The sequence below is a fragment of the Culex pipiens genome, chromosome 3, assembly GCF_016801865.2.
Source record: "Culex pipiens pallens isolate TS chromosome 3, TS_CPP_V2, whole genome shotgun sequence".
In the NCBI taxonomy this organism is placed as follows: domain Eukaryota; kingdom Metazoa; phylum Arthropoda; class Insecta; order Diptera; family Culicidae; genus Culex; species Culex pipiens.
In genome coordinates this window covers 53,915,129-53,928,302 of record NC_068939.1, presented here as the reverse complement: position 1 = coordinate 53,928,302, position 13,174 = coordinate 53,915,129, and positions in this window count along the sequence as shown.

Genomic DNA, 13,174 nt, shown 5'->3' with positions numbered 1-13,174 from the left:
GAGCAAGGTCGGGTACAACTCAGTCGGCTTCCTACTGGTCTGGAACCTGAAAAAAGTTAACTGAAAATGAAGAGAAAATGAGGAATTAATGCATAAAAATCTTTTTTTTTCATGCGAAAAAACTTACCTTGTGCTTCGTCACGATGCTGGCACTAAAATGACTCGTGGCTTTTTGTTCAAAATGGCGGCAAGTTGAGTCGGAGAAAATCAAGCACACGCATACACGGAAACGATAAAGACCGTGTATAATACACACTTTATATGAAAGTGCGCGTACGTGTATTGGTGAACGGATATAGGAAAACGGAAAAAAATGAAATGTTTCAAGCACTTGAGTATTTTACTCTCATATTTCAGGGAAACCTCACGTTATGAAATGGTAGTAATTTACTCACGGGTCCGAGTTCTGGGTGTAGCAATCCGAGGTTGAGTTTTAGAGAAATGTTATGTTCGAGGCATTTTTAGAGGCATTAAAAGATGAACTTTTTTATATATTTTTGACAAGTCAATTTGAACTTAAGTGTCAAAAGTTACAGCCATTTTAAGGTAAAAATGATGCAAACTCAAATATCTCGAAAATGCGCAGGCCTAATTTTAAGGCCAAAGGGGAGATCTAGCAGCATAAATGCTGAAAAAATTCAATTGGACTCAAGAAATCTTCATTTGAAAATGTCTAATTTTCAAAGGAAATCAATTTTTGGTCATGTTTTGAGTTTTTATGATAATTTAACATGAAGACCCAAAAAATTACCAAAAATTATTTTTTTTTTTTACATTTTGGCAATATTTTGATTTTTGAAGGTTTTCTCAGATGCTTTCTCTAAATTTGGTCGTAGAAGGCGTAGATTGCGAGATAAAATTTTGGTGTCTTGTTAAAAGTTGCTTGGATTGGCAAGGCCAACAGTTTTCTGGAAGACTAAAAAAATCCAAAAATATTCCTGAAAAGTTAGATTTTCAATATCACCCTAATTGTGCACCACCCAAATTTTGAACCAAACTAAAAGTCGTCCTTTTCTATTTGCAAAAACTCTTCTGAAGACATCAAAGCTCCAAAACTTCACAATTTTTCGAAAAATGCATTTTCCACTTAATTTTGCGAACTGGACCACTGTACATTGTTGTACCGACCCTTTCAAATTTTTCTCCAGATTTATTTGTTTAAGGAGCAACACATTATTATTATTTTTTTCAAAACACTTCAAATTTTTAAAAGAAATAGAAGTCTTACCAGCTGAAAACAATTTGAAATGCATTTCCAGCGTTCAAAATCATATTTAGACATGGGATCGATAAAAAAAATCATTATTTGCAGATTTCCAATGTTCAGCACAGCCAAATGAAATCGCTTTAATACTTGGATATTTTGAAAACTAATGATTGCAAAATAACAGGGTAGTTGTAAAATGCATTTTAAATCACTTTTTTTTATTTAAATGTTAATATATTGCCCCCCCCCCCCCCTCCCTCTTCCACCAATCTTTCGACTTTGGCCAGGGTCGAGGGACATAAACTTCAAAAAATATTGCATTGGCCTTATCAATTAAATAAGAAAAGATAAATAAAATGTTGTTATATTCCAAAAATGGTTTAAATAAAATAGGTCAACACATCAAACACATTATGATGGATCAACTATAATCTCCATTGAGCTGACAAGTGGGATACATTTTGTCAAGAAGGGCTGCGAATTCAATGTTTAAAAATGAATTTAAAATTCATATTAAATTCTTTGCGGCCGTACAAAGGCTTATTGTACTCTGAAAATTATGCTTTATCGTTGTGAACGATTATATCACCAATTTATGCTGAGATTTTTAAAAAGTGTCCACGTGGTTTATGGATTATTCCATTATAAATTTGTATATCCGGTTGGATAAGCGTTGTTCAGCCATACGCAACAATACCTAAAGCATTTTTAAATTTTGCTTGCATTTACGTTTCCAAAACAGATAATTTATTGAGCGATAGCAAAAACAGCTCATTCAAATAGTGAATTAAATTAGGTCCTTTTTACTCTTCGCGCTCTAACGATGCAGTTCAGAACTCTCCGAATCGATGCAACAGCTCCGTAGGCATTTTAAGGGTAAGCCTCAGCTGGCAAAAACCAATGCTAATCCAATTAAGCTGCATTTTTTCCAGCTCTCTTTTCCCATTGGCCACTTAGTAACCTTTGGTCTCAGCCAAGGAGGATTTTCCAATCGTTCATAGCCCCAACACTTGGGGCTTGCAAAGTGGATATCCAATGGATTCTATGCACTTGTTTTCCTTTCACTTCCATTCAAAATGCGGTTCGGGCAATCATAAAACGCCAATTTTAATTGGCTTACCTGGCAGCTTTTTGTTTGTGTGAGGTTTGGATCAAGTTTGGCTGATTCCCAATTTTCAATTGGATTCGCATCAGGATTTTTCCCAGCTGCATATCCTCTCTCACCTAGATTTTCAATACAATTCGATTGGTTGGATTTTGTTTGGATAGAATTTGGATAGAATTCGGTGAACTTGAATAGACTTATTGTATTTAAAAAATAGAAATAGGGGCGGTGTAGTGATGCTTGAATGTTGATGACATCAATAAAATACTGGTTTCAAATTTCAAGTTCAACTGTTGATGTTTTAAAGCAAAAAATATTGTATAGCTTTTTTTCAGATTAGCATTATAAACTAATTTATTTTATAAGAGTTTTCTAATGTTTTGACTGAGCTCGACCTTCCCCTCATCCGACTACCGTTTGTCGTCCCGAGCTGCCTCTCCGAATGCTTTCACCGGGTAACAACGCACTCAGAAGACGCAGACGACAACGCTGTTGACGAGACTTTGAATAAGAGATGAACCTGCCGAGATGGACTCGGGGCGGCTTACGTGTGTGCTTCAACAGTAGAACGCAGAACGCAAAACGACGACGACGATGGTGTTCATATCTGTCTGTCTGTTGTGGCATGGCTCGGCTCCCTCGTTCGAAAAATATTTATTGGAGCAAGACAAGAGACGAAAATCAACAACAACAAAACTAACAACCAAAACGTATGACCCTCATATGAGTTGATGTACGACATATCAGTGGCTGTCGTCGAGAAGATACAAACACAATTACACACTTAAATTCTATCCTGAAGTCGTCAATGATACCGAGAAATGTGTGGCTATGGGAAATAAAATCACGGAAGTTTTGGAGCAGTAACTGGAATCTGTGCACTGCAAAAACTTTTTAAAGTATATATGTATTTTAAAGTTCACTAAAAAAATCGAAACAAAACATGACATTCAATTACAACTCATTAAAAGCGTTTTCAACTAAAACCGAGTAATGAATAGCTCAATAAGAAGTGAGCAAGAAAGTTTGTATGAAAAGTTTTGCAAAATTAGTTGTTTAAATAGTGAAAATCAACAAATTGGATGGAGTTAAAAGCGAGTGCTTAACCTGCCAAACATACGAGATTATCCCCTATGTTGCACTAACCACATAGACAGATTCTGTAAACGGATCACATTTCACCGAATCAATAGGTGAGGTATGATGCGTGGACACCGTACCAAACGCTTCGAATCAGTTCTGGTGTCCTTTCGTCGAACATTTGACATTGACGTTCTAAAAAACTTTGCGCAAATAAAAATATTAAAAGCCAATTACTCAAAGTCCTCGTATATTAATTAAAGGTTTGAACTTGAACCACCCTTGTTCGAATGTTGATTTAAGGACTATTGCATTCCTTACAAAAATATGCATTGCTTTTCAAATTTTCAGTTTTTTTTTGTCCTAGATCAACTGTCTTCGAATATTGGTTACTGAGATATAAATTGGTTTCTCAATTCAAGTCTGCTTATAAGTTTGGTTTAGTTTAGGAAAGGATTTTTTAAAGGATTCTTCGGCTAAGTTTTTCGATTTCAACTTTTTTTTTATTAAACATATAGGACCAAAACTACGAACTTATGAGATATAGTTTATAAAAATGTCTTTTAAATGTCAAAAATAACTTCATGATTCGAATTCCCGGACGCTTCGAAGCCCGGACACTTCATCTTGTTTTATCTATTATTTGGATATAAGTTCGCATTATGAATATCAAAAAACTAACCTAATCCACCTATGTGGTTGATGCCTTCTCCACTTTTAACCAAAAATGGGTAATATGAGTGGTTTGGACACACATTCCACCTTTTTTGGATCCAGAAAAAAAACACAGATAAAACTTATGTGGTAATAACTCGAGACAGGGTTGCTAGATCTTCAATGTTTTGGACTCTTTGGAAAGGCCTTTTAATTGCCTAACCAACGATGGGTCGAATGATGGATTCGGACAGAGTTTACATACATTTAAGTGAGATCCGGCTTCAAAATTGTGCATAAATATCACTTAAGTGGTCATAACTCGAGACAGGGTTGCCAGATCTTCAATGTTTTGGACTCTATCGAAAGGCCTTTCAATTGCCTAACCAACGATGGGTTGGATGATGGATCCGGACATAGTTTACGTACATTTAAGTGAGATCCGGCTTCAAAATTGTGCATGAATATCACTTAAGTCGTCATAACTCGAGACAGGGTTGCCAGATCTTCAATGTTTTGGACTCATTGGAAAGGCCTTTCAATGACCTAACCAACAATTGGTCGGATGATGGATCCGGACATAGTTTACGTACATTTAAGTGAGATCCGGCTTAAAAAAGGACATAAATATCACTTAAGTGGTCATAACTCGAGACAGGGTTGCCAGATCTTCAATGTTTTGGACTCATTGAAAAGACCTTTCAATGACTTAACCAACGATGGGTCGGATGATGGATCCGGACTTAGTTTACATACATGTAAGTGAGATCCGGCTTCAAAAAAGTACATAAATATCACTTAAGTGGTCATAACTCGAGACAGGGTTGCCAGATCTTCAATGTTTTGGACTCTATCGAAAGGCCTTTCAATTGCCTAACCAACGATGGGTTGGATGATGGATCCGGACATAGTTTACGTACATTTAAGTGAGATCCGGCTTCAAAATTGTGCATAAATATCACTTAAGTGGTCATAACTCGAGACAGGGTTGCCAGATCTTCAATGTTTTGGACTCATTGGAAAGGCCTTTCAATGACCTAACCAACGATGGGTCGGATGATGGATCCGGACTTAGTTTACATACATGTAAGTGAGATCCGGCTTCAAAAAAGTACATAAATATCACTTAAGTGGTCATAACTCGAGACAGGGTTGCCAGATCTTCAAAGTTTTGGACTCATTGGAAAGGCCTTTCAATTATCTAACCAACGATGGGTCGGATGATGGATCCGGACATCGTTTACATGCATATAATTGAGATCCGGATATTTGTGAAAACACATTTTTATACATAACTTTTGAACTACTTATCGAAACTTCAAACAATTCAATAGCGATGTATGGGACCCTAAACCAAGTCGAATGCAACTGGTTCGATCAAAATCGGTTCAGCCAGTGCTGAGAAAACTCAGTGAGAATTTTGCTCACATACATACATACACACACATACACACACACATACACACACACATACACACACACAGACATTTGTCCAGTTTTCGATTCTGAGTCGATATGTATACATGAAGGTGGGTCTAGGAGCTTTTAATAAAAAGTTCATTTTCAGAGCAGGATTATAGCCTTACCTCAGTGAGGAAGGCAACAGTGTTATTTGATGAATTCCAACGTCAACTTTCATTTGAAGTTTGTTTGAACGCTGTAGTTAATGCCAAAACAATTAAATACAATAAAATTATAAGTTTACCAAAAATGCGAAACATTTCACTTGAAATATTTCCTAGCCGTTCGAAGCATCGGGAAGGCAAAGCAGAAATTTATGGTTTCGATTTCCTTAAATTCTAGCCAATTTTTATACAAACTATCGATTGCTTTGATGTTAACAGCTTATTTGAGACCTAAAGAATGCCATTCAGTAACATTTCAGTCCATATTTGTGCGATTCATAAGTTAAATCGAGTGTCCGGAATTCGAAGCAACAGTGTCCGGATTTCGAATCAGCTTTTATCAGTGTCCGGGATTTGAAGCACAACGAGTCATTTTAATTTTAAAATTCTGATGAAAAATTGTTAGAAATGACATATTTTACATGCATTTTCTTGTAACTGACTGTTTATACTACACTATTATGATATTTCTACATTTCCAACTTATTACATGATTTTTTGCCAGCTATAACAAAAATGATATGCTACTAAGTGTCCGGATTTAGAGTCATGACGTTAGTATCCATCGTCATTCTTCTCTGAACCAAATACCTATTTTCAAGCATTGGAAAAAAAATTCTTCTATACTACATTGTTCAAGAACCTACCTAATCCGTTTTACAATGGCAAAAAATGAAGCCAATGTGAAATGATCCTCTTTTTAAATAATATTTTCAGGTTAGTAAAATTAAGATGAAATTTGAACTAAATGGGTTATTGAAAAATGTGTTTGTGGAAGAGTATTGTTGAACAACAGTAATTTTTGAAACACTTACAATATCCAATAAAAAACTTTGTTCCGCCAAAAGAAGCTTTAAAATTCAATGTGTAGCTGCCGATTCTGGAACGAGTTCTTTCTTCGGTGTTACGGTTAGCACTGCAGAATATTATTGAAATGTTTGCCGAAGGTTCTGGAGAAACAGGTAACAATGTCGATTTCACTAACTGCGTTGATGATGACATCGATGGGACGTTTCATTGCATTGTACTGTCCCTTTCATTCTTGAATTTAAAATTACTTGAGAAGGCAAATGCTTGCCAGCAGTAACAATCAGCTGTATAACTGAATTGTTTGGGGTTATATTTGTTTCGGGAATCATTTTGGATGAATTATTCATGTGTTTCTTCATTTATTTATATTTCTGCCAAAGTCATTTTATGTTTAGTTCCTGTTGAATGTTGCTGAATCGGCATGTTAAAAAGGCTCACGAAATAAGCTGATTTGAAACTATAAGGTTCCATGATTTTTGGTTCAATGTTCTAAATTTTGCTTCTATTACAATAAGTTGAAACAAATCCTTGAATATGGTGCACGGATAAATGTACTTCAGAATAAAGAAGAAATCAGTGTCCACAAAGAGATCATTTAGCACTCATTGGCAGATCGTGCCCGGAATCAACTGTATTACTACACTGCCTAGAAAAGGAAACAATTTGTCATTCCCACAAACGATCAGAAGTGAGTCAACAGTTTGGGAAAGAACAAACAGCAATTATCAAGTTCGGCGTTGCAGTGGTGAACGCCACCACCGCAATCGGCCGGCGTCAATTTGTTTGTTCCGGCCAAAGAAGGTTCAACTGCTTCTGGTCAGAAGAGAGCCCGGCCCCATTCACGACCATCGCATCGCGTCCTGTCCAAAATTAAGCGTTGTCTTGTGGAATACTGATTCTTTGGTCGATGCGCACGTGACGGGACTCGATAGTTGCCCATAATAAGTTTATTATGGGAAGTCGTTCTAGGTAGTTTTTTTGTTGGGGGCTATTCAGAGAACTTTTTCTGGGGAAATGTAGGTAAACACCTTGAAATCTCATTAATTAGTGTACGAGAATGCTTGTTGCACGTGAGTTTTGGTCAGAATTTTGTTATGAATGCCATGTTGAGCAGCTCGCAATGTTTCACCTTTTAGTCTTCACAGATTCCCAATGTTCGATTTCATTCCTCAGATATTTAATTAAAACCGAAAACTGGTGCCTTGTTGTCACTCTTCATATGAAAGAAGTCAGTCTTGTCATGCTATCTTGACACACTTGAAGATTTCTTTAAGTGCGACAACCGGGCAAAGGGATTTCAGGTCAGGCCGCATTTGACACACGTTCATGCCCGACTACCAAGAATATTGATAATTATAACTTGCGGCTCCGGTAACCAAATTCAACCAAACATAGAAGCAATGCACAGAATGATTAGCCAAACAAAACGCGATTGTTATTGTTTACATCGCATGCTCTAGTTTTTGTTTATTCAAGGTCAAACATTAAAAAGCGTTTTTCTCGGAACGCCAAAAAGCGACGTGCGTCAAGATAGCACAACAACGTCGAAATGGGGAGAAGATGTCGATGATCGGAAATTGTTATTGTTTGTTCTACAGGTTAAAAAAAAAACTGAATTTAGCTATGTATTTTATCATTTGAAATTTTGAGGTTTAAAAATATTTTATGCACTTTAACGGCACTCTCTGCGTAACAGATATTTTTATGCTTTTGCAAGCAACAACCAGCCCACCTATTGCTATGTAGTTGCTTCAACGACACAGCCCCATTTAGAAACAGAGAGAGCCCAACCACCCAGCTCAGTCGTCTAGAAGCCTTCGCGGAGCAAAGTTGAGCTTCCAGCGGCAAACTCCGTCGTCGTCGGTTCATGACGTGATTGAAGCTCTCGGTCCGGGGTACGTTCACGGCGCGCACGTAAACAGAGAGAATCTTCCACCGATCGGAGAGTGAGAGAATGACGAGAGAAGACGAAGCCGGTTTCAAGTGCACTTTGCTGTTGTTGTTATCATGTTTATTTATGAGGCCCGCCATAATAACGAAGTGTTAATGTGGAAATTAGGAAAAGCGTGGTGGCTGCAGACACTACAAAAGCTTGATTTTTTTTTTCAGAATAAGAAAGAGCGACTGGTGCGTGTGAGAATGCACGAGAGTGCTGGGAAGCAAAAGTAAACAAATGGTTTTAAGAGGTGTTTCAGTTTTTCTTCAGTTTCTCTACTGTTGGACAGTTCTTTGCGAAAATTGTTATTGATGTATCCAAATGTTTCAAATTTAATATCACATCGATTTCTTGTAAATCTGGTTCATCCAGATGCTTCTTAAAAGATTGTTCTGATTTGGTCCATATTAAATTTCTCAAATAAAATATTATAATCATATGAAAAAATTAACTTATTTCACCTATGTGGTTTGGTACCTTCATCACACCTTACCAAAAAGTGGTCACACAAAAGATCAGACAATTGTTGACATCCAGCTTCAAACATGGTTTTCGTTACGGAACCAACTGAAACCACAAGATCTAGCTTCATCAAGTTAATAAAAACACTGAAGAGGTTATAAAATGAGCCAGGGTAGCCAAATCTTTAATATGTTGGACATTGCGATGTACAGTTCCGTAAATATTTAGATATTTTGAAAACTAAACAATGCAAAAAACCCTCCTCAACCCTTGACTTTGATCAGAGGACATAAACTTATCAACGGCCTTGCTGCATATCTGACTTTTTTTTAAATTGGTCGTAGCTGGAATGTTTTAAATCCCTAAGTGGTCATTTATATCTTGTGTTTTTTTGCAAACCCCATTTCTTTGACACCAATTGTTGTCAAACGAACGGGGTCACTTTTTAGTTTGACCCCCCTTTTACACGAAGTTCACACATACTACCAAACGTTTGTTTTGATAGTGTGCGTAAGCGCCGTGTAAAAAGTGACAGTTCGTCACTTTTTAGTTTGACTTGCGTGTACAACCCAACCCCGCTCCTAGGTGGGCTTCGATCTAAAAATTACCCAAAGTTCAATTTTCAACCAATTTTTGATCTTTAAAAAGCAATGTTAAGAATGACTCTTAAAATTTAAGAAAATTATAAGGTTGCAAATGTGACTTGTTTAACGTGACTTTGCCAAAGTTAAAAAAAAAGTAATTTTTTCTGGGGTCAACTATGGCTGTGTTTCTTTCCAACATTTCCTCAAAATTCTGTTAAAATAAGTATGAAGCGCTTTTTGTATCGTTCCACACTGAGCCTCTAAGCATTTTTTTCTACAATTTAAATAAAATGGTATCGTTCTATGGTAGAAAATGTGAAAAACAAGTATAAAATTGAAAAAATGACTGTAACATGAAAAAACAAGAAAGACAAAAGGTAATAATAGAAGTTGGTAGAGTCAGCCGCCCGTGTGGATCAATCGGACCGCGCACTGGACTCACAATCCAGAGGTCGCCGGTTCGAATCCCGCGGCGGGCGCTCTAAAATTCTTTGTGTAAATATGGGTATTCGGCGCCGTCGCTCCGTGCCATACTTTCATACACTTAGGAGCCCAGGGCGGCGAAGTCCTTGTAGATAAAAGGAAGACACTACACTAGTGGTTGGTACTAGCAATGGTGGCCGACAGCTATAAAGTCAACTTCGTTTTTTTTTTTTTTTTTTGGTAGAGTCAGCCAAATACTATCAAAAACAAACATAAACTCAACAAGATAAATGCAAATTAAAATACTTAAAAACAATAAAAATATAAAAAAGAGAAGTAAAGTTAATCGTATAGAACCAGGGTTGGAATAATCGCGAGAATTAATTTCGCTTGCGAACTTTCTTCACCCGCGAAAGAGAGAGGAGGCAAATCACGCAAAAGAAAATCGCTTCCGAAATTCTCCCGGATGATTTTTTATGAATTTCCTTGTCAGCACCACTCAAAAATATTTATTTCACTTTGTTTACACACACTGCCCATCTACAAAATGTGACAGGTCAGTTTTCGACGTGCGACGTTACAATTGCAAGTCAAGTAGTGAAAAAGATGTTCCGCCGAATCAAGATGATGATTTTTTTAAGATTCTTTTTACCGATACCATGCTCGCTTTGGATTTATCTCTCTTGATGAACATCCAAAGATTTTCTTTTGATGATGATTATTCCATCGTTGCGTAGAACAACAGTTGCTCAAAATGATCTCCTAAACACGGGAAAAATAAAAATGTTCGAAAAAATGGGTTTTGGAGGGTTAACATCCTCTTTTTGATTTTGTTAATTCTAATAAATATTAATAAATTTGGTTCTGTAAAATTGAAAAAAAAAATCAAACAATCAAATAATAGTCCCCATTGGATTATCGACATCATGAACAAATTTTTGCATTTTAGTTGAATTTAAATTTAAAATCATTTCATTCTCCGCAAGCTCGCACAGAGTCGATTTCTGCGAAACATTGCTCTGATGGGTAGTTTTGGTCCCTGATCGCGAGTGCGAGGTCCCTTTTCGATATCCCGTGATGTGACACCGTGTTTTCTTGATTTTATTTTTGAAAGACACGATTTCAGTGATGTTCAGCTCGAATTCGTAAGATGTATAAATTTGGTGTAAAAAGGAATTTTGTTTAAAATGTAACGCCCAATTCAGCGTACCCAAAATTCGAAAAAAAATATCATTATCAATACAGAAAAAAGGTTAAAAAAAATTTCAAATCACTGCCATTTTACCTTATTCAATTGTCAAAATGGTGAGACATGCCATTTGATGGGAGATTATTTTTGTTATTTTTGAATCTTTAAAGTTGTAGAACAGTAAAAAAAACATGTTTCAATTGTAACAATTGATGTAAAATATGGAGTTTATAAATACTCTTCACGACTTATCTGAATTCCACTTTTTTTTTTGAAGAATGGAAGATTTTGACTATTTTTGACTAGTTTTTCGAAGTTTTCACTCATGAAACTCAATCGTAAGCTTTTGAATGAGGGGATATTTTTTACAAAAATAAATAAATCATAAGGCGGCAACTGGCACATGCTGATTCACTTTGGTGCAGAAATTCTTTAAATTGAATTCAATACAGAGCATTATAGAGTGTTTATCAATTTTCTTCGAAAATGATCAATGGCTTCACTTTGAGAGCTTTTTTTATGGTAAGCTCAACAATACAGAGATACAAAACAAAGGAAACAATAAACAGTAACAAAAAGAATCATGGTAATATTACATCTGGGAAGGGTTACATCTTTAATGTCAGAAAAAATGTGTAATTTTATCCCTAAAAATATGTAATTTTTAATGTCACTATTTCAGTCTAAATTGATGTGAAATCACTTCATAAAAGAGGTAATATTCAAGCTTCTGAAATTACACCTCCCAAATTTACACATTTTTAATGTGTACAATAAAAATTTATTCAACAGAAAAATCAGGTATCATCGACGTTTCACAGAGATTTTCTTCGCCATACTGATGGATACAAAAGATGAGAAACGCCGGTACACACTTTAAGAACTTTATGCTGCCGAATGGCAGCACGAGAGAGAAAGAGAAAATAGAGAGAGTAGGTGATCACTTCGCTACGATCTTCATTGCTGCGATGCTGCTGCGGTCAGTGCTGGGAGAACACAGCACAACCTGGCCAACGCGGCTCATTCCGTGACCATCGGTCGGCCGTGCTCGGTGAATGAACCAAACTCGGTGGATCAAATCTCCCGAAAAATCTCGGCAATCGCGCGCGCTCTCGCAGAAGAAAACAAAAGTGAACTTGAAGAATTGATCGTTCGGTATCTTTTTTTGCGTTCTCTCTTTTCGTGAATAATTCTTCAATTAATTTCAGTGGTTGTTGTCTTCACCGGCCCGTGTGTTTGAGTGAGTGTATTTTTTTTTTTGTTCGGATTATTTTGTTTCTTTCAACTCAACCATTACCGAACTTCTCGCGATGTTTGTTGGTGTTTTGCCGGCCAGCTTGGAATAGCGGAACAAGGTGATGTGTGCGGGTTTGTGTGCCAGGAAGAAAACAACGAAAATTTCATTCGTTAGTGTGTACGAGCGAAGGTGAATTATTCTAAAGGGGTTTTTGTTTCAACAAGCGGTGCGAGAAACTGACAGGAATTTTTTTTTGCGAGTTCAATGTGAGGGTTTTTTGCGGATTTGGTTGAACGGAAAGACAGTTTTTACTGAATGATGTTGATTAGTTTGAAAATTCTTGATTCTTTTGTTAAACATGGGAAAATTTAGCAATTTTTCTTATTTTTTGCATTTTGGACATAATTAAACTGGCATCTCGGCCAAATAGGGCAACGAAAAGTGGGACAAATCGGGGCAATAAGTTTGAAAGTCAATAATCATAAAATGTCTGTATGTGGCAAACTTCAATAACAATCGTAAATAAAAATTTCATGAGTTGGCTTAAAGTACAACAAAAAATCGTGAAACATCTCAAATTGTAAAATTTTGAGGAAATATCGGAATTTTATTCAAAATATAGAACAATTGTAAAACAAGATTAAAAAATGCTCCATCGAGATATCAACTGAAGCTTATAGAGGACACCTTGAATAACAGTCTTTGCTTATTAGCGCTTTGGGAAACGCAGTTTTACATCCAAAATAGATTTTTTTCTTTATGTGCAGTTTTTGGGTGTAAATTCTTGCTCACGCTTGGATCCTATTTTCTGGTAATATTTTTTATCAAATTCGATTTCCTAAGGAAATTTGACATTTAAATT